General features: G+C 36.5%; 1 long non-coding RNA gene across 1 annotated transcript; it reads right to left on the reverse strand.

Annotated features, from left to right (window-relative positions):
* Positions 1–927: 927 nt before the first annotated feature.
* On the reverse strand, positions 928–3134 carry LOC139873189 (uncharacterized). Its single transcript, XR_011767284.1, has 3 exons — positions 3070–3134; positions 1280–1375; positions 928–1004 (listed from the first exon to the last, which is right to left on the reverse strand). It is a non-coding gene; the product is annotated as an uncharacterized lncRNA (long non-coding RNA).
* Positions 3135–21604: the final 18470 nt, after the last annotated feature.

Below are 21604 nucleotides of genomic sequence, written 5' to 3' on the forward strand. Positions count from 1 at the left end.
ACAAACTAACGCCACCGATGACAAAACGTAAACAAATGTGTGGTATTCAAAATCTAACAATAAAAGAAAATTGCATTAAAATGGAAAATATAATGTCTAATAACTGGGAAAACAGATAATGTCTAATTGTTAATCATGAATGAATTAAATTAAGAAAAGTAAAATAAGTCTACATATAAAATATAATAGAATCAAACGAATATATTCGTAAGACACCAAACTAATGAACGTATCAAGATCCAAAAAACTACAACCGACTTTAAAGGGAAACTAATTACCATTGCACTATTTACGAAGATTAATGGTGACGGTTAGTAAAAAATGGGAATGGTTCAAACGTGAACCACAAAAACGTACATAACTGTGAGAACTTTTCAATTGCAGGGTTTTTCAAATGTGAGTAGATTCAATCATATGTAAATGTTGATGTAGTTTAAAGATAACAGAAAAATAGTTCGAAAATTTCACAAAATTACCTTTAAAAATAAATTTATATTTTTCGTTTACATGTGCACATTATGTTGTCAAAATGTGAACATTCCATATCGTGAATAAGAATAAGAATTTGGCTAGAAAAGGGGGCATAATAGGTTGACAAGTATTAGGCTAATAATCCTTGTTTAATATCTTGTACAGATTTTAGGTTGCATGTGTTTATTATAACATCACTAGATGCAACAAAACAATCCCTGGCTCTCCATGCTCATGGAGTCATTATCATGTGCAAATCTACATAGAAATGTCATCAGCAAGGGTGTTTTTTAAAAATTAAATCCAACCTCATAATTGGATTGAAGAAATTTATGGAAAGTAGTTGTTAGAATAATTCAACCACTAGCTTATTGTTAAAACTCTTTTGGTTGCATCATATATTTTTATTACTTCTAAAAGAGTACATAAGTATTGAAAAGAACGAATGCATAATTTACCTCTCCAAGTGTCTTCCTATGTTTTGAGTCTTGCGAAGCAACATCCTTTTTAAGATTAGATAGTCTTCCATCAGTCTTCAACAAGCATACAAACATGAGTGAAAATGATATTATGAACATGCAAAACAGATTAGAAAAATATTATCCTAATAATAACAAATGCATGACCATTATCGATCGATGGATACCTGTTTCCAAACAAAGCATCGAATGAGAAGTCCCCCTTCATTAAAAAAAAATAATAATAAAAAAAATAAAAATAAAGAAGAAATGCAGTATTAGTATCTAGTTCAATAAACCATAAGCACTACCCACGTAATACGAAACACCAGAAATATATAAAGATTTACCTTGAAGTCTTCAATATCCAAAACAAGTGGCTGAGAGCTGAAAGATTCAGGACTTGATATTTTGTTACTTTTTATTCCATCCCTAATCTCTTTCATCTAAAACACAGAACCGTGCATAAACCAATTAGCCATTTACAACTTTATCACCAAAAAGTTAACATTGGTGTGACAATTAATATAAAAGAACACATTTTGAAATGATTATCAGCATCAAGAAAACACAATCTATGTTTTAAGAAATAGTATATCAGCATCAAATAGATGACACTCAACAGAAACCTAAAACATCAAGTGGAAAGAGTTAAACAATCAAATAACAAAACATAAAGTAAAAAAAATTTTTATCTACGTTTAAAAGTTGATATTGATATGACGCGGGTGACACACAGACATATAGCTAACAGAAAAAATGTAATCACTTCCCTGTTTTTATACAAATCACTCTCTTTCATATACATATACTTAGTTACCTATCTATTTGGAAGCAATAGTAAAAGTCTAATCATCCAACAGAAACAAACACCCCTGAATAAATTCAAAGAAATATTGAGACCTGGATACCTAATTATGGACCACGGTAAAAGTAATAATCTAGAACCATTAGATTAACATTCCAAATTTAAAAAATAAAAGGTAAACCAGTTTATATCGCAGATAACATCTAAAAACACTGGTTAAGCTTAAAAACATTCTACCTCCTGAAAATCAATGGCCTGTCGAGGTTAAAGATCAGAATTCAATCCATACCAACCTCCTCGAGTTGAGGTATCCAAATCCAAATCTCAATCTCTATAACAAGAAAATCATATATATTCCAATTTTCCCCATTACGATATAGATATGCAGGTAACACTCCGTCAATAACCATTGCTGAGCTCAAACTACTCCACAACACACATGGATACGTACCCACATGCATTACCATATAAGTTAAGCTAAATGTAAAGAAAGCTTTAATCAGCAACACTAAATTGTATAAAGAAAGCTGAATTGTAAAATTACCACCCAATTCACCTCAACTTCAAACATTCATCTTATAGATATAACCAGTCACAAACCTACTATTCTGTTTCCAGCTCAAACTAATTATAATCATCAGAAACTACATAAAAACCTCAACGGACACACAAACAGCACTACCTAATCTGTTTAACAGAACCTAATAATAAACACAAACTAGATCATTATACATAATCATATAAGCTCATACAAGTAAATTAATTTTTATATAAATATAAATTTCGAAAATAAATAAATCCAGAGCTCAAATCTGGAATTCAATTGAATTTTTTTTGCACATATGACATCAATTTCAATCATAAACTTATAGTTTCTCAAACTAATAGATCTCAACTGTCAAAAATTTTCAAACTACATAAAATTGAATATCAATTATACACGAAAGCTCGGTGAACACACGATACATACACACATACAGCATTGCCTTAGCAATTTAATTGAACCTAATTGAAAGATTTAAGCTGATCATAAAATCTAATACTCCGTACTATTTATAATAAAATTATCTAAATTCCTAAATTACATACATACGTAGCTCAAATCTGACATGCAATTACGAAACAATAACTAAAATAATATAATATCAAATTCAAAAATGAAGTTACAGTTATTTTAAGTTAGTAGATTTCATTGGTCATGAGGCTACCTCTGCATTTCAAATTCAAAGTAGATACAATCACCAACGGCTAACTAACAGAAAAGCCCTAGCAGTAACTCAATAACTGAAAACGATTGAAATCAAACAGGTAGATTATGTAGAAATGATTAACCTCGTTGGAGAACTGGTAGTGCACGGATCGTTAATTTTGATCTTGTTGTAAGTATTCGTTGTTGTTATACTACATTATTAGAGTTGTTGAGTTGAGAAATTATTATATTATATATATATTCAAAAAGAAAACACAATATATTCAAATAGAAAACACAAAAAGAAAAAAAAAATTGAATTATTCATTTAAAACTTTTTCGCAATTTTATCACCTTACCCCGATCTTTACATTATGTTAAATTTCACCCCCTTTTAATTACCTTTTTAATTTTGCCCAACCCTCTAATTTTAAGGGATATATATTAAACACTGTAAAATAATAACACAAAGAATAAGTGTCTGGGTGGCTTGGTGGCCTTTAGTGTTTTCAGATGGGTGTAGGTTCGATTCTTGCAGGGGATGTTTTTTTTTTTTTCCTTTTCTTCCAGGCTAGCGATTTTGAGCCCAGCGAAGCGGGCCGACCCGAATACTTGTATATATTCAATTGAAAATTTTATCTACAGTAAAGTCAAAATCGATTTTGACTTTTAAAATCTCTCTTTTCCAAGTAGATATATACAAACTGTTGTAAAGTAAAACTTAATGTTTAGATTGAAAGAGTGGTTAAGCTTACCTGTTGTTTACTTAGGGGTCAAGGGTTTGAGTCCCTTGCTTTCCTTTTTATCTATTTTTCTTTTCCATTTTACATATTTATCCCACTCTTTTATTTTTAAATTCATTTTAATCAAACATTTTTTACAACATTAATACTACTTCTTTTATTTTTTTTCTTGACCACTTATTTGTTTATATTTTTTAAATATTTTATTTAAAAACTTTTTTTTACTTCCTTCTTTTCCTCTTTTTCTTTAATATTTTTTTTTCCCAAATCCCATACTTTACTATTAAATAACAAGAATATTTAAATTATGTTGATTTTAACTATTTTAATTATTCATTTAACACATATATTTTTTTATTTTGTTAGGGTTATGAACGTTTAAGTATTTAGTTTAAAACATAAATTGTGTTCAACGAAAAGCTGACTAATTATGCGATATATAAAAAATAAGGGGTTCGCCGCCGCACCGCTCGGCTGACCCCAAAACTTGTTATTAAATCAAAAGGAAACAGATTGAAGAAGAGAAGACGGGGCCTGACCACGAAGACTACTATGAAGAATGATGTGTTGAACGCAATTACGTTATTGCCCTTCTGGACCTGTTAGTGTCCCGGCCCGAATATTTGTTCATTTTTTAGTGTAATAAGAGGTTGACAAAACTACAAAAATGGTCAATGTGGTTTGTCAAAACTTGCACATATAGTCACTAAACTTTTTTCCACTTTTAGTCACTGTGGTTTCATAATCTTTCAATTTTAATCACTGAGTATATACGGCGTTAAGGTTTGGCCGTTAGGGACAATCACGTTACAATCACGTGAGGGGCCAGAGGCGACGATCAATTGTCCTCAAAATGGAGAAACATCAACAAAAATTGTTCGGAGTTTAATGCCTCTTACAACGGAGCCCACCGTAATTGAAGAAGCGGTGAGAGCGAGCTCAATGTTGAGAATCGAGCCCATGAAATCTACATACTTAATAACAAAGGGAAAAAATTTAATATGATGGATGCTTGGCCTTTTTTGAAAGATAAGTCAAAGTGGTACGTTCCCGGCATCCGTAGTCATGTTTCTTTAGATGTCGACGATGAAGAGTTTAATGTTCCACTATATCTGAAAGGACCCGTTCATACCGATTATAAACGATTCACAATAGTTGATTTCATTGCGAGGTATTTGACCTCTAAATGATACATTTTTAGTAATCCTAAAATTTATAGAACTTATTTTCGGATCACCGTTTATTTTAAAATCATCTAAGTTCGAATTAAACTTCTCTAAATAATAATCGAAACGTCCAACGAGTATTACAATCATTTAATATTTATTTTTAATATACTTTATTTATATATAGTTATGCTTTAAATAATAATTATTATAATATCTTATTTTTATTTTGTTTTATATAATTAATTTTAAATACAACAACATATAATGTTTCAAATTATTTTTTCCAATTTCCATTTATATATATATGTACATATAAACACATAACTATTTACAATTTTGGCCGTGAATCGTCGAAACGGTCAAAAGTCAAATGCATATATGAAACAGTTCAAAAATTTTGTGGCTCAACATTACAGACTTTGCTTATTGTGTCGAAATTATTTAAAGATTTAAGTTTAAATTTGGTCAGAAATTTCCGGATCGTCACAGTACCTACCCGTTAAAGAAATTTCATCCCGAAATTTGATTGGGATGGTCATGGCTGACAATAAATATATTTTTATGACGAATCTGAGCTGAAAAATAGAGTTTTATCATCGTTGAGTAATATGGGTAAAACAATTCGATTACTCGAAGAGTACGAGTGAAGCTATCACAAAAGATTGAGATGAAGAAATGGAGATTTTCCATAACTTTTGACGTAGTCACTATTGAATTTCGGAATTCAAGGGATTTAAAGAAAATCATCGAAATCTATATAAGATTTAATTCTTCGGTAATTAAGGAAATTAAGATTCACTTTGATTAAATTCGGTAATCTGTCTCGATTACCCTGTCGGATATTTCACTATAAATCCACTCCCTTCGTTTCCTTATTTCTACAACTCCCACCTTCTATTCTTTCTCCTTCAATTCATATTTTAAAACATTCGTCAATATGCTTCATCCAGTTCTGATTCTTGATATACTCCTAACTTTCATATCTGTCGTTCTTCTTTTTGACCTGCCGCCGGAAGAATCAATTTCTTCTACTATACTCTTGGCTTTATAGTATTTTTAGTCCTCCCGTGTCTTTATATTGCTATATGCATCGATATATACGGTTTGTAATTTCGGGGTTGTTGTTGGGCTTTATATCTTCCTTTATATTTCGAAGTCCCTGCTTCTGTATTCTATAATCATTGTCATCCACTGTTAATGCTCTCTCCTATTTGCTGCGATTTATACCCCCGTTTCTATTTCAGAGCTTCATTCTTTTGTTTTCTCTTCGCAAGTAATGGTCCAGAATTCATAGACATGAATTTTGGAATGAACATAGTTAATGTTCTAAGAAAGAAATTGTGGTAGCTCGATCTGACTTGTCAAATTACCAGAAGTCATGAGAAAAGATAGAATTATCAGGAAGATATATTCTTGATATGTTTAGAGATTAGATAGAATGTAAGAGTCGTGTAATATGGCACATGATGACGTTATGGTATGTGAATCATCACGTTCCAATAGAAACTCAACATGACTTACTGTAATATAATCACGTTGATCAAGTGTCATTATATTATACTAACTCATGCTTCAGTTCCCAACACTACTTCAATAACATTCATATTTTAAGTTCAATTTTTTTTTCCAGAATTTAGAAACTAAAATAGTTTCCTTTCTGATGTAACACTGATATCGCGAAGAGATAAATGATTTCAGCTAAGAATAGTTATAAAAATATCTTCAGAAATATCGAGGATATTTATAATGAAAGATACGATGATATCTTAGAATTTCTAATATCGATGGATGATGAAGAAAATCTGTCCGTAAAGGTTTAGAGTCAGGAGCAAGGTATTCGTTAATGAATTCAGCAAATACTGAATCATTTGGATTCTTTGAAGGCAGATTTAGTCTTTGTGATTTGTTCACAGCCTCCTTCATAGTTTCGCATAATTCTCTTTTCGGTACTAAATTTTCTATTGAGCGTTTCCAACACTCCATTCTTTATCATCATACTTTTGACTGTTAAAGTCATCAATAGTTTTTGCTATTTTATCAGCTTTCTCAAAATTCAAAGAACTGATTCGTAGACTAGAGTGCTTTTCAGAATTTCAGAATAGAAGATCATAATTCTAAGAGATAAATGCTATATGTATACATATAACTGTTGATGTAGAAATGCTACGAGATTCAAAATACTGGTTGCTGATTTTCGGTAATTGGTATGGCAATTCTTGTTACAAGATGCGGATGAGTATATGATAAGACTTCAATAGATAAATATAGTGACTTGTCGGAGAGATTTAAGCCAAGGAGCAACGAGATTGCTGGTACATCTGTTGGTAATATTGCAGAATATAAAAGGTTTCCCGGTAACAATAACAATGGCAACGTATATATCAAAGTTATAATAAGGTTGATTCGAACTAAAAGTCGAAGTTGACTTGCTGGAGCTGTGACAAAACTGGCTATCTCGAACAGGAGTTGCAATTATTTTCGGTAATAATAACGCTAAAGGAATTAGCACAGCTACGTGTTAAACGTTTACTCAGTTTCCGAGAGTTTTTCTGGTGTATAACTATATGCATAAATCTTTCCTTCCGTAGATGAAGTGCGGTTGGTTCATCCTCTCGATTGAGGTGTGATATCGGATATTTGATATGTGTTTTCCTTAGCAATATCGGGTACATTTTGGTACTTTTGGATACGATTTGGTGTTATATTGATAAGTGTTTTGAAAGTTCGAGTTCTAAGACCAAGGAGATGAATTTTGAAGATATTTGATGGTTTTTAGTGATTTTATATGAAAGCAAGTGAAAGGGATTGGTTTGATTCGAGTTTGGTTCGAAAACAGGTGATATTAGTGAGTTTTCAGCTCAGATTCAGCAAAAAGGGTCTGGAGCACCGCTCCAAAAGGTGGCGCGCCGCTCCAATGGGCATAAAAATCAGTTCGACAGTTTTCAGAAGACCAGAAAGCATACTCACAGTATATGGCGCGCCTCGCATTATTTTGGCGCGCAGCGCGGTTATATGGCGCGTCGCGCCACTTTGAGCCCGGTTCAGTTTTGTTTCCTATTTAAAGCCCGAAAAATACCCTAATTAATCACTTTCGCATCCAGACGATTTCCAGCAGCTTTTTGACGAACCAAGGTGATTTTTGGGGTTTCTCAAGGTCATTCTAACACATCAAACATTCGGGAAACAAGTCTCGATCCGTCTATCATTCAAGAACACAATTTTCATTAGGTTTAATTCTTAACATCATTATGAATACTCTTAATTGTTTATTTGTGATTTTTGTTCTAGCCATGATTAGCTAAGCTTTTAATGTTTGTCTAGATTGAATATTCGTATGTGTATGGATGATACTTTAATGTTTTATTGATTAATGCATGATAATTATGAGTTTTGATTAAGAACCATTCTTGTGGATGTTGATTATTGTTACTAGGTTGATTAGTGATCTTGTTTGAACAAAGGGAACCCTGTTTCATTTTAGTACACTAGTTTTCAATTGATTTGTCTTAACCAATTGGGTGCTTACTGGACCAAGGGGGTAAACCGGGTAACAAGGATTAAACAAAACAGGGGTGAATTGTGTGGAGCGAACGCGTAACCAATTGAATCTTAATCTTGTAGTTAGTTAATTACTAAGTCACAAACGAAAGAGGTCTTTGGTGAAAGGGAACCCTAAGCCAATAAACTAAGTTTGATGTGTTGCTAAAAGAGAACTCTGGGTAAACCGACTTTGTAGTTGCATGTATTGATAAATTAAACTGGTGCTTAATAACAAATCATCTGACACTACGAATAGGAGATCTAGGCGAACATTCTTTTATCCATTGAATTCAAATATCTTTACTTTTTGTTGAGTCAGCATTTATTTTTGTAAACTTAAAAACACAAAAATATCGTCTTTTACTTTTAATCGATCTTTGATTTGGCTAATCGTTATATAGCCACAAAACAAACTATCTCGTACTTTCAATTTTCATAGATTAACTTAGTTTATTTTATTAGTTACAATCTTAATTCTCACGTTTAAACTGTCCTTGGAACGATTTCGGAATTACCAATTTTATACGATTGCACGATCGAGTACACTACCCGTTAGTGTGTAGTAATCTTTAAACCACTGTTTTCCAGAGATAAATTATATACTAGATTTCACACATCAAGTTTTTGGCGCCGCTGCCGGGGACAGTTGTGTCAAAAATTAAGATTGTTATCTAATTGTTTTTAGTTTAGTTTAGTTATAGTTTATAATTTCTTTTCGTTTTTCTCAGTTGAATCGGTGCGTTTAATCAGTTGTTAGTTGTGATTTCGCAGATAACAGGTAGTGCATGCCACATACGCGTTCTTCTAATTCTCTGATTCTTCAACCATTTGCAGAACCTGAAAGAGAGTTATTCAGAGCGTTAAGTCAAGAGCAACAGTCTACAGTGGATTCATCTTTTTCTTCAAGTGCTAATATAACTAATTTGGGTAGTAGTTCTGAGACTGTGGTGCCCGATACACCACCTGAAATCATAGAAGAAGAAGAATCTTACATTTCATTAGATCTTTTCGAGACTGAAGATATGGCTGACCGAGCTGAACAACCACCTCGTCCTCAGACTATGGCAGAAAAGTTGAAGGCCACACGAGGGGGCCAAGGCAATTCGATTACTCAACCGAACATCACTCAGCCTTTTTAAATTACAGGGCCGATCCTGAGTTTGATTTCTTCTGACTGCCAATTTCATGGCAAGGATAGTGAGGATGCTAACGAGCATCTTCATGTTTTCAATGATGTTTTCAATTTGTTTAAGTTGCATGAGGTTGCCGATACGTCAATCAAGACAAGGCTTTTTTCTTGGACTCTTAAGGGAGAAGCAAAGAGATGGTTAGATAAGCAACCAAAGGGTACGATTACCTCTTGGGAGATTTTGATGGATAAGTTTTTATCAAAGTTTTTCCCTGCGTCTCGAGCTGCTAGACTTCAAGCAGAAATTTCTCAATTCAGACAAAAGAGCAGCGAGACACTATTTGATGCTTGGGATCATTATTCTAATATGCTACGCTCGTATCCGCAATACGGATTGAATGATTTACAAAAGGTCCAGATTTTCTACAAGGGTTGTGACATCCCAACTCGTCAGACTATTGATCAAGCAGCAGGTGGTACGTTAATGGATAAGACCGAAGAAGAGGCGCTATATATAATTGAAAAGCAAGCTGCTTACTCTCACGAATGGCATCAAGATCATGAGTCATTCCATTCAGCTTCAGTTAATAGAATTGAAACCCATGGTGCATATGATGATTTTGGGTCTATAAGTGCTAAGTTGGATTCCTTTGGTAGGAATTTGGAGAAGATAAATAAGGATATTCATGGTATGAAGGTTGGTTGTGAGTATTGTAGGGGATTACATCTGGCAAAAGATTGTGATGCATGTTTGACTATGAATCAGAAGGAATAGATTGCTTATATTAGTCAACAGAACAACAATCAGTTTCAGGGACGTGCGCAGTTTAATAGGAATTTCAACAATCCCTATAATCCTCAAGGTAATCAAGGTTCAAGGTTCCAGCCAGGTTCTAGTGGAGGATATCAGCAGCAAGCTCCCGAGTATTTTCATAAACCCTAAGCCGAAGAGAAAAAGTCCAACCTTGAAGCTATGATCAAAAAGCTTGTGATTTCTCAAACTCAGCTTGTTACTACTGTTACTCAGAACAATGAGAAGAATGATCAAATGTTTCGAAATCAACAAGCAGCTATTCAGAATTTGGAGAAACAAATTGGTCAACTTGCTAATCAGAATAATGTGAGGAAACCGGGGGAGTTACCGAGTAAGATAGATACTAACCCGAAGAATGGGCACGTTAATGCTATCACCACCCGAAGTGGTTTAGCATATGATTCACCGAGGAAGCTCGATGAGTATGATTTGCGAGTACCATTGGTTAAGGATAGTGAACCGGTTGTTGTTAGTGAACCGGAGGGGGATTAGGAGCCAGAACAGGTGATTGAGAAATTTGTGAGGGTACCGGAAACTGTTGTTGCTAAACCGGTAGTTAAAGAGTATCAACCACCGCTCCCATTCCCGAGGAAGCAGAGACTGGAGAAGCTGGAGGCAGAAAAGTCCAAGTTCATGGACTTGATTAAAAAAGTTAACATTAATTTGCCTTTTATTGATGTGATTGCAGGTATGCCCAAGTATGCAAGGTTTCTTAAGGACTTGCTAACTAACAGGAAGAAGCTGGAGAATGTGTCTTTAGTCAGGCTGAATGCCGCATGCTCAGCGGTAGTTGCAAACAAGCTTCCCGAGAAGCTTGAGGATCCTGGGAGTTTTACCATTCCTTGTTTACTGGGTAATTTGGGTTGTATGAGGGCGTTGGCAGATTTGGGGGCTAGCATAAATTTAATGCCCTATTCTATTTACTTGAAGCTAGACCCCGGGGATTTGAAACCCACGCGTATGGCTATTCAGCTAGCTGACCGCTCTATCAAATTCTCTCGTGGAATTATCGAGAATATGCTAGTTAAGACCGGGTCGTTGGTTTTTCCGGCCGATTTCGTGGTGCTAGATATGGAAGTGGATGAGAGGATTCCACTGATTTTGGGTCAGCCATTTTTGAATACTTCTAGGTGTATAATTGATGTCTATGGCCAACAGTTGACCCTTAGGATAGATGATTTGCATGCAACTTTCTCAATCGACCATACTTTAAAATACCCTGCCTACACTGATGATACATGTTATTTTCTTAACACTGTGAATGTCCAGTCTGAGTTGTTGCAGGAATTCCCAGAGTTACAGGGTTCAGGAGAATGCTCATTGGTTGAAATTGATGAAGAGTTGCAGGTTGAGGAGGTGGATATTTTGACCACCTTGATGGAAAACGGCTATGAGCCGACTGAGGAGGAGTTCAAAGAACTCGAACGTGATGCGGATTACCGGAGCAAGTCTTCGATTGAAGAACCTCCCGAGTTAGAACTGAAGCCACATCCTGATCATTTGGAATATGCTTATTTGCAGGAGGAATCTAAGCTCCCGGTAATTATTTCTTCTTCTCTTACTACAGGTCAGAAAACTGAGCTTGTAACCATGCTGCAGGCCCATAAACCGGCCATTGCATGGAAAATTCACGACATTAAGGGTATTAGTCCCTCCTATTGCACCCACAAAATCCTAATGGAGGATAACTCCAAACATGTGGTGCAACGACAAAGGAGGTTGAACTCGCACATGCAAGAAGTCGTGAAGAAAGAGATCATTAATCTCCTCGATGCAGGTCTGATTTACCCGATCTCTGACAGTCCTTGGATTAGCCCAGTACATTGTGTACCTAAGAAAGGTGGTATGACTGTTACCACCAACGATAAAAATGAGTTAATTTCCACTAGGACTGTCACGGGGTGGCGTGTTTGTATTGACTATCGAAAGTTGAACGACGCCACACGCAAAGACCACTTCTCGTTACCTTTCATGGATCAAATGCTAGAGAGGTTAGCGGAAAACAGCTTTTATTGTTTTCTTGATGGTTTTTCGGGCTATTTCCAAATTCCTATCTCGCCCGAGGACCAGGAGAAAACTACTTTCACGTGCCCGTATGGCACATTTTCATACTGACGCATGCCCTTTGGCCTTTGCAATGCTCCGGCCACTTTTCAAAGGTGCATGATGGCCATATTCCACGATATGATATAGGATTGCATGGAGGTGTTCATGGATGACTTTTCAGTCTTCGGTGACACTTTTGATTCATGCCTTCTTAATTTAGAGCAGATGTTGGAAAGGTGTGAGAAGTCTAATCTTGTGCTCAATTGGGAAAAGTGCAATTTCATGGTTCAAGAGGACATAGTTCTCGGGCACAAGATTTCTAGGGACGGTATCGAGGTGGATCCTGCGAAGGTAACGGCTATTAAGAACCTTCCACCTCCCACCGATGTTAAGGGTGTTCGGAGTTTTCTCGGGCACGTCGATTTTTACCGGCGGTTTATTAAGGATTTTTCTAAAATTGCTAACCCGATGAACAAACTCCTCGAAAAGGACACGCCTTGGAATTTCTCCGAAGAGTGCCTAAAGGCATTCAATCTTCTTAAGGAGAAACTGATCAATGCGCCAATCATAATTGCTCCGAATTGGTCCCTTCCATTCGAGCTTATGTGCGATGCTTCTGATTTTGCTGTTGGCTCTGTTTTGGGTCAAAGGGTCGAGAAACACTTCCGACCCATTTACTATGCAAGCAAGACCTTGCAGGGAGCGCAATTGAATTATACTACCACTGAAAAAGAACTCCTTGCGGTGGTCTTTTCGTTTGATAAGTTCCGGTCCTACTTAATCTTGTCTAAGACTATTGTTTTTACGGACCATTCTGCTCTTAAGTACCTATTTTCGAAACCGGATGCAAAACCTCGACTGCTTAGATGGATCTTGCTTTTGCAAGAATTCAACATCGAGATCCGGGATAAGAAGGGTGCTGAAAATCTAGCGGCTGACCACTTGTCTAGACTCGAGAATCCAAATCTCGAAGTCCTTCACGAATCGAGTATCCATGATGATTTTCCCGATGAATATCTCATGGCGATGAACAAGGTGGACGAGCCATGGTACGTGGACATTGCTAATTATCTCGTTGGGGGATTCTTGGAAAAAGGGTGGTCGTATCAAAAGAGGAAGAAATTCTTCAGTGACCTTAAGTACTATTTCTGGGAGGCCCCTTATCTTTTTCGTTGTTGTCCCGATGGGGTTATCCGCCGGTGCGTTTCCGGAGAGGAGTGTATGCGTATTTTGACCGAGTGCCATAGTGGGCCTACCGGTGGGCATTTTGGACCCCAAATCACGGGGCGTAAAGTCTATGATGCCGGTTTCTTTTGGCCGACAATTTTCAAGGATGCCCACCAGATTTGCAAGTCGTGCGATTCTTGTCAAAGGGCCGGTAAAGTCACCAAACGGGATGAGATGCCTCAACAAAGCATCCAAGTTTGTGAAGTATTTGATGTTTGGGGAATTGAATTTATGGGGCCATTTCTGAAATCTCAGAATTATAGTTACATACTCGTTGCCATTGACTACGTGTCTAAGTGGGCCGAAGTGCAAGCTTTGGCTACAAACGATGCACGAGTTGTGATTTCATTCCTTCAGCGTTTATTCTCTCGATTTGGAACTCCTAAAGCTTTAATTAGTGATAGGGGTACTCATTTTTGTAACGCCCAAATGGAGAAGGTATTGAAGCGATATGGAGTTCTCCATAAAGTTTCTACTTTATACCATCCCCAAACGAGCGGACAAGTTGAGAATACCAATCGAGCTCTTAAAGGGATTCTTGAGAAAACTGTGGGGTCGAATCCGAAGGAGTGGGCGAATAAGCTCGATGAAGCTTTGTGGGCGTTTCGAACCGCCTACAAAACGCCAATTGGAACCACTCCTTATCGGTTTGTTTATGGGAAAGCGTGCCATCTCCCGTTGGAGATTGAGCATAAAGCGATGTGGGCACTTAAAAAGTGCAATTTAGATTTGAAGGAAGCCGGACGCCTAAGGGCGGGGCAATTGAATGAGCTTGGTGAATTACGCCTTGATGCGTATGAGAATTCGTTAATTTATAAAGAGACAACCAAGCTATGGCATGATAGAAGGTTAAAGGGTCCGAAAGAGTTTAATGAGGGTGATCGAGTGCTCTTGTTTAATTCTAGGTTGAAGCTTTTACCGGGTAAACTTAAGTCCCGGTGGACGGGACCATTTGAGGTTGTTAAGGTGTACCCATACGGTGCGATTGAGTTGAAAAATGCTAGTGGTACAACCTTTAAGGTTAATGGACATCGTGTGAAAAAATATTTCGATGGTCCATTGGAGATTGATGATGGGTTTCACGTTGAACCCGATCCTAAGGTCACTTGAAATTGGAAACGAGTCTTGTGAATGACTCGGTAATAAACTTCACATTGTTGTAGAGTTTGTATGTTTTTGTGCTTGTTTGATGATATGTGCAATGTGATCATGCTTGGATTTTTGTTGGGGTTGTTTGTTGGTTTTTAGGTTGAGAAAATGGGTTAAAATGGCTTAAAATTGCGAATTTTTGAGGAAACAGTACTTGGAGCGCCGCTCCATACCCTTGCGCGCCGCTCCACTTTAAAGTACCTGATGTGCCAGATCTTGAAAAAGCCTCGAACTGATTTTTCAGTTATATGGCGCGCCGCGCGGCCTTTTGGCGCGCCGCGCAATATATGGAGCGCCGCGCCGTTTCTGTCGGTCAGACTGTTTTGCCCTTTTAAATGAAATAAAACACGAATTTTATTAACCACACAAAAGGAAAAATGGGTACAAGCACTGTTTTACTCCCAATTCTTTCATTCTTTTCATTCATAACAACTCTTTTACACTTCCAAACACCTACATCCATAAACCCTAATTTTCAAGACTTCGATTTCTTGTTCACTTAACTTCAAATCTTGCAAGAATGGTTAACCCAAAGGTCCGAATTTGTTTTCTATCTTACTAATTTCATCTAATTGTGTGTATTTACATGCCTAATTTTTTATTTGTATGATGAATTAGTGTGGGGTTTCTTTAATTGGGGTTTTGTGTTCTAATTAGTGATGGGTTTTGTTAGATTATGATTGTATGCTTTGAATTCATAATTAATTTTGTGTTTTTAGAAGTAGCAATTGAAACTAGGGTTTATATGTTTGGGAATGCGAATTTGTAAGTGATGAAGGAGTTACATGCTTGAATATGCTCTAGTTTTTGAATTGTTTATGTGTTTTTGAGCTAGTGTGGGGATGTGTTCATATGGGCGGGTCATGTTGGTTTGAATGACTTGATGCAAAAATTGATTTAGTTATGTATGATGCCATACTAGTGAGGATTAAACATGTGTTTTTAAGTTGTGATGAGTATGTTGGTAGTAGTTATTTTCATTGGTTAAGGTTGGCACACATGATGAACTTTTCTAGATTTTTGAAAGTTAAGAAGTGTTATGAGTAGTCATTTTTTTTTTAATATTTTGGTAATGGTGTTATGTGAGCGTCATTGATATGATGAATTGGTTTACATGATAGTATGATTTGAGATAGATTGTGGTCTTGGCATTGTTTTACAAGTGTTATTGGTTAACTTGGAGATTATTTTCAAAAGTGGATTGACATGAAACATGGTTTGGATGTAAATGGTACTTGGTGCTTATTATTATGACTAACACTAACTTTTGAGTTTGGTGTTTTGTTTTTTTTACTTGTTTCATGAATGTAGAGATCAAGAGGAAACCAGGAACAACCAAGACAAACACCGAATAATCCTGAATTATGGTTATCTCACATCTCGAATGATGAGGATTTGGAGGAAAGGTTCACAACAAATAGCGCTCGTCCGATTGAGCGAACTTTTTATTTGGATTGGTTCCATCTTTCATCATTGGGTAATAATATTGTTCGGGAGTTGCGTCGTTACTTGTGGGTAGTTTATGCGTGTAATGAGTTTAGACCTTATGAAAGGTTATTTGAAATTAATGAAGAAATTTATGAGCAGATAACTATAGAGTTCTTCTCAACTGTTAGTTGTCGCCCTCGAGTCTCTCAGACCGAGGCAGATTTCTTGACATTTAGGCTTGGCGGATTAGAGTGTCGCATGTCTAAAGTTGCATTGGCTCGGGCGTTGGATTTATATCCAGAGTTGACTGATAATGATTTGAAGTGGCATTTGATGAATTGTAGAGTGTTTGGGCAGGAAGTTTTCAGTGAGAGTGATTATTGGCCAACTGTGGCAAATGCTAGTGCTGGTCCGTTTAGTTCAAGTCGGAGTGTTCAGTCGATGCTTAGACTTCCTAAGGATCGAATAATTTTTAAGATGATTGCTACTATGTTCATGGCTAGGAGAAACGCGAACAAGATTCAGCGAAGGGATCTTTGGATCCTACAACAAATTAAACTGAGTGAGCCAATCGATGTCCCGTGTATGTGAGGGGTATGGTTGCAGGAAATTGGAACAGACACACGCACGGAACGCCTATTGTTAGGTGGGCATTTTGTTACTAGGTTAGCACGGGCGTTCTCGGTCCCGACTAGTAGGTGTGATGTAGTGGGAGTTGAGGCGATGCCCACTAACATTCTGTTTTTCTCGAAAGCTGAGTTTATCAGTCGTGGTCCATCAGGTTGGGTTTTGTGGTCTGATGAACAGCAACAGCAATAGCCAGGTGAAGGTGGAGGTCGTGGACGTGGACGTGGGGCTAGTCGATCCACGTATGAGGCAGGTAGCTCGAGTGCTGCGAACGTACAGGGTACGTGGTCAATGGGTGAAGAGAGTTGGAATTCATTGGTTAACAGTGTAGACGGTCTTCATTTGGAGTATAGAGACAGCAGGTCAGCGTATGATGCTCAGGTGGAGCATAATCATGTTAGCGGAGCAGCGTAGGCATAACGAGGATTTGATGACTTGGCACCAAAACAACTATGGGTCGATTAACACAACCTTGGGGCAGTTTGGAACAGAGTTGGGTCATTTGGGAGAGTGTGTTGACATGGTTGAGTACGATGTTAGGGGAATTAGGGCCCACAATCAGTGGGAGGTCCATCAGCGACAAATTCAGCGTCAGATGTGTCAGAACCCGGAGGCGTATATTCCGACGCGAACTACCATTCCCGATTATACGTCAGTTACTCCTCCGAGACCGGATCCTTCATATGACCCGTACCAAGCTTGTTAGGATACGTATGGTGTGAATTGGGACCCTACCAGAGATTTTTGGCTGAGCAGTGATTGATTGTTGCGCATGTTATGTTGTATTTGTTTGAAACTATTTCTTTTTCATTTGGTCTGTACTTGAATAATTTTATTTTCTGTTTATGTACTCTGCAACTTATTTGAGGGACAAAGCGTTTCGGCATCGGGTGGTGCCACCTTGTCCCGTTTATGTAATTCGTATGTTTTTATTTTCTTAGGTTTGTTGGTGAAACGATTTTTCAAGTCTGGCATTAAGTTCAGCAAAACTGCATGATTGATGATATTGGTGTGATGATCGGGAATGGACAATGTTCTTATGCTGGCAGTCAGTTCAGCGCCAACTGTCACTGGCATTCAGCGATCAGTGGTTAACTCGATAAGTTTTTATATTTTCTTTCTCACATAACCCTTTCGATTTTTATCTATTTTTGATCTCAAGTGATGGGGACATTACTTGATCTCAAGTGTGGGGTGGGGATGTAAAATCTCTCGGGTTGGTTGTTAATGGAATCATCATCATATTTGTTTTGATTTAAAAAGACTTGACGTTTCACGGGTTTTGGTCGTAAAAATAAAAATTGAAAAATTAGGGGTAAAATAAAAAAAAATAGAAAAATTAGTTTAAAAATAATAAATAAATAAAAAAACTTGAAAATTCGGCCAAAACCTTTATTATGAAAATTGGCTTGCTATTTTATGATATAATTCGTGTTTTCAAAGAAGCCAAAATTGTCCCACATGTTCATTATTTTGGACATGAAATCCTACGAGTTCGGGGAACTCAATAGTAGGCCACCTGTACCAAAACGGGTGTAAACCGTGAGAGAGCGGTGATTGCATAGCGTGATTGTGACCGAATCACGTGCCTGATCACAAACTTCTGGTTACTTGGTATAGCAGACTTCCGAAACTATATCATTTTATTATTACATCATTTAATGGTGTGATACTGTGGGAAGAGGAGCCTAGAGCTTCACCAGTGTTGTCCTTTTTAGGAACAATAGCTACGTTCTTGTGTTTGCTTAGACAACACAACCCATAGCCAAAAGCTATGGCACCCAAAGGTTTTTGAGATTTAAACCGAGTGTCAATTGAAATAGATTGGCATTCCCGAGTGACTCAGATCCACTCATTAAGGAAGTAAAGTCTTCCGACCGTTTCACTTGGTACGTATACCTCTTAAGCGATACCATTTCATTACCCATCATTTCACGATGAGGTACTGTTAGAGGAGAAAGTCTTGAACTTTCAAAACATGTTCATTATTTTGAATGTGAAATCCTACATGAACATAAAAATTCATACGTAGGTCATCTGCACCAAGGCGGATGTCAACCGTATGAACGGTGATAGTGGCGTGTGGTCGAAACCGGACCATGCGCTAGATCGAAAACTTAAACAGGGTGATCCTCATTGTTTCTCCTAACAAGGACAATGTTGCACCCGACCACCTAATATAACCACACAGGATGTATCTATTCCATCCTTAAGGGAGTTAAGTCTTTCGAACGACACACTTACTGATTTGTTTCAGAAGATGTAGTCTAGACCATTTGTAGGGTGACGAAAAATCTTGAAAAGTCATTGCTAAAATCGACTGGAAATCTACCAGGCCTCAACGTCAAACAGGGAAACTGGTAGTCAAAGCTTATCTCAATGAGGGAGATTTGCTAGCCAAATGGGAAGCGCACCATGATACACAAAATGTCAGTGATTGATCAGATTCCCAGTGGATAACCTCCGGAAAGGTAAGATATCAGCGTTTAAGCCTGATGAACCTCAATCTTTATGGTTGACTTAACGGATTAGATGATCACCTCATGATTATCGATGATATCTGGACGTAATGTGTATCCTCCTAAGCACATTATTTTCTTACCGACATCTCGTGATGTTAGGTACTGTGGGAGGCTTGGCTTGACCAATTGCGGGGTAGCCCGTGTGTTCTTTTGGCACACATGTTCGATTGCTATACTTTTTGGTGCTCGGTTTCCACTTGATTCCCGTTTCCTTTGAAGACTTATTTATGATTCGAGATTCTCTACTTCATCTGTATGGTACGTTATTCGAGATTATCTTTGGTTACTATATGCATTACATATTGATTGCGGTTTGAGAAGTTATTTCGGGGGAATGCAAGTGGGAAACATGGTTGTTATTTACTCCAAATCGTGCCCACACTAGTTATTTGTTTTGTTTCTTGTTCGTTTGGTTCTACATACACGTTTGAAGAGTTATTATATGGTAGAAGATTATTATCGAGTTTAATTGCTTGAGGACAAGCAAAACTCTAGTGTGGGGTTGTTTGATATCGCATATTTGATACGTGTTTTCCTTAGTGATATCGGGTACATTTTAGTCCTTTTGGATACGATTTGGTGATATATTGATAAGTGTTTTGAAAGTTCGAGTTCTAAGACCAAGGAGATAAATTTTGAAGATATTTGATGGTTTTTAGTGATTTTATATGAAAGCAAGTGAAAGGGATTGGTTTGATTCGAGTTTGGTTCGAAAACAGGTGATATTAGTGAGTTTTCAGCTCAGATTCAGCAAAAAGGGTCTGGAGCGCCGCTCCAAAAGGTGGCGCGCCGCTCCAATGGGCATAAAAATCAGTTCGACAGTTTTCAGAAGACCAGAATGTAGTGACCCGAACTTTTCCATGTTTATATATATTAATTGAGATTGATATTTACATGATTAAATGTTTCCAACATGTTAAGCAATCAAACTTGTTAAGACTTGATTAATTGAAATATGTTTCATATAGACAATTGACCACCCAAGTTGACCGGTGATTCACGAACGTTAAAACTTGTAAAAACTATATGATGACATATATATGAATATATATATATATATAGTTAACATGATACTATGATAAGTAAACATATCATTAAGTATATTAACAATGAACTACATATGTAAAAACAAGACTACTAACTTAATGATTTTTAAACGAGACATATATGTAACGATTATCGTTGTAAAGACATTTAATGTGTATATATCATATTAAGAGATATTCATACATGATAATATCATGATAATATAATAATTTAAAATCTCATTTGATATTATAAACATTGGGTTAACAACATTTAACAAGATCGTTAACCTAAAGGTTTCAAAACAACACTTACATGTAACGACTAACGATGACTTAACGACTCAGTTAAAATGTATATACATGTAGTGTTTTAATATGTATTTATACACTTTTTAAAGACTTCAATACACTTATCAAAATACTTCTACTTAACAAAAATGCTTACAATTACATCCTCGTTCAGTTTCATCAACAATTCTACTCGTATGCACCCGTATTCGTACTCGTACAATACATAGCTTTTAGATGTATGTACTATTGGTATATACACTCCAATGGTCAGCTCTTAGCAGCCCATGTGAGTCACCTAACACATGTGGGAACCATCATTTGGCAACTAGCATGAAATATCTCATAAAATTACAAAAATATGAGTAATCATTCATGACTTATTTACATGAAAACAAAATTACATATCCTTTATATCTAATCCATACACCAACGGCCAAAAACACCTACAAATACTTTCATTCTTCAATTTTCTTCATCTAATTGATCTCTCTCAAGTTCTATCTTCAAGTTCTAAGTGTTCTTCATAAATTCTACAAGTTCTAGTTGCATAAAATCAAGAATACTTTCAAGTTTGCTAGCTCACTTCCAATCTTGTAAGGTGATCATCCAACCTCAAGAAATCTTTGTTTCTTACAGTAGGTTATCATTCTAATACAAGGTAATAATCATATTCAAACTTTGGTTCAATTTATATAACTATAACAATCTTATTTCAAGTGATGATCTTACTTGAACTTGTTTTCGTGTCATGATTCTGCTTCAAGAACTTCGAGCCATCCAAGGATCCGTTGAAGCTAGATCCATTTTTCTCTTTTCCAGTAGGTTTATCCAAGGAACTTAAGGTATTAATGATGTTCATAACATCATTCGATTCATACATATAAAGCTATCTTATTCGAAGGTTTAAACTTGTAATCACTAGAACATAGTTTAGTTAATTCTAAACTTGTTCGCAAACAAAAGTT

This window comes from Rutidosis leptorrhynchoides, chromosome 1 (genome assembly GCF_046630445.1).
Source record: "Rutidosis leptorrhynchoides isolate AG116_Rl617_1_P2 chromosome 1, CSIRO_AGI_Rlap_v1, whole genome shotgun sequence".
Classification (NCBI taxonomy): Eukaryota; Viridiplantae; Streptophyta; class Magnoliopsida; order Asterales; family Asteraceae; genus Rutidosis; species Rutidosis leptorrhynchoides.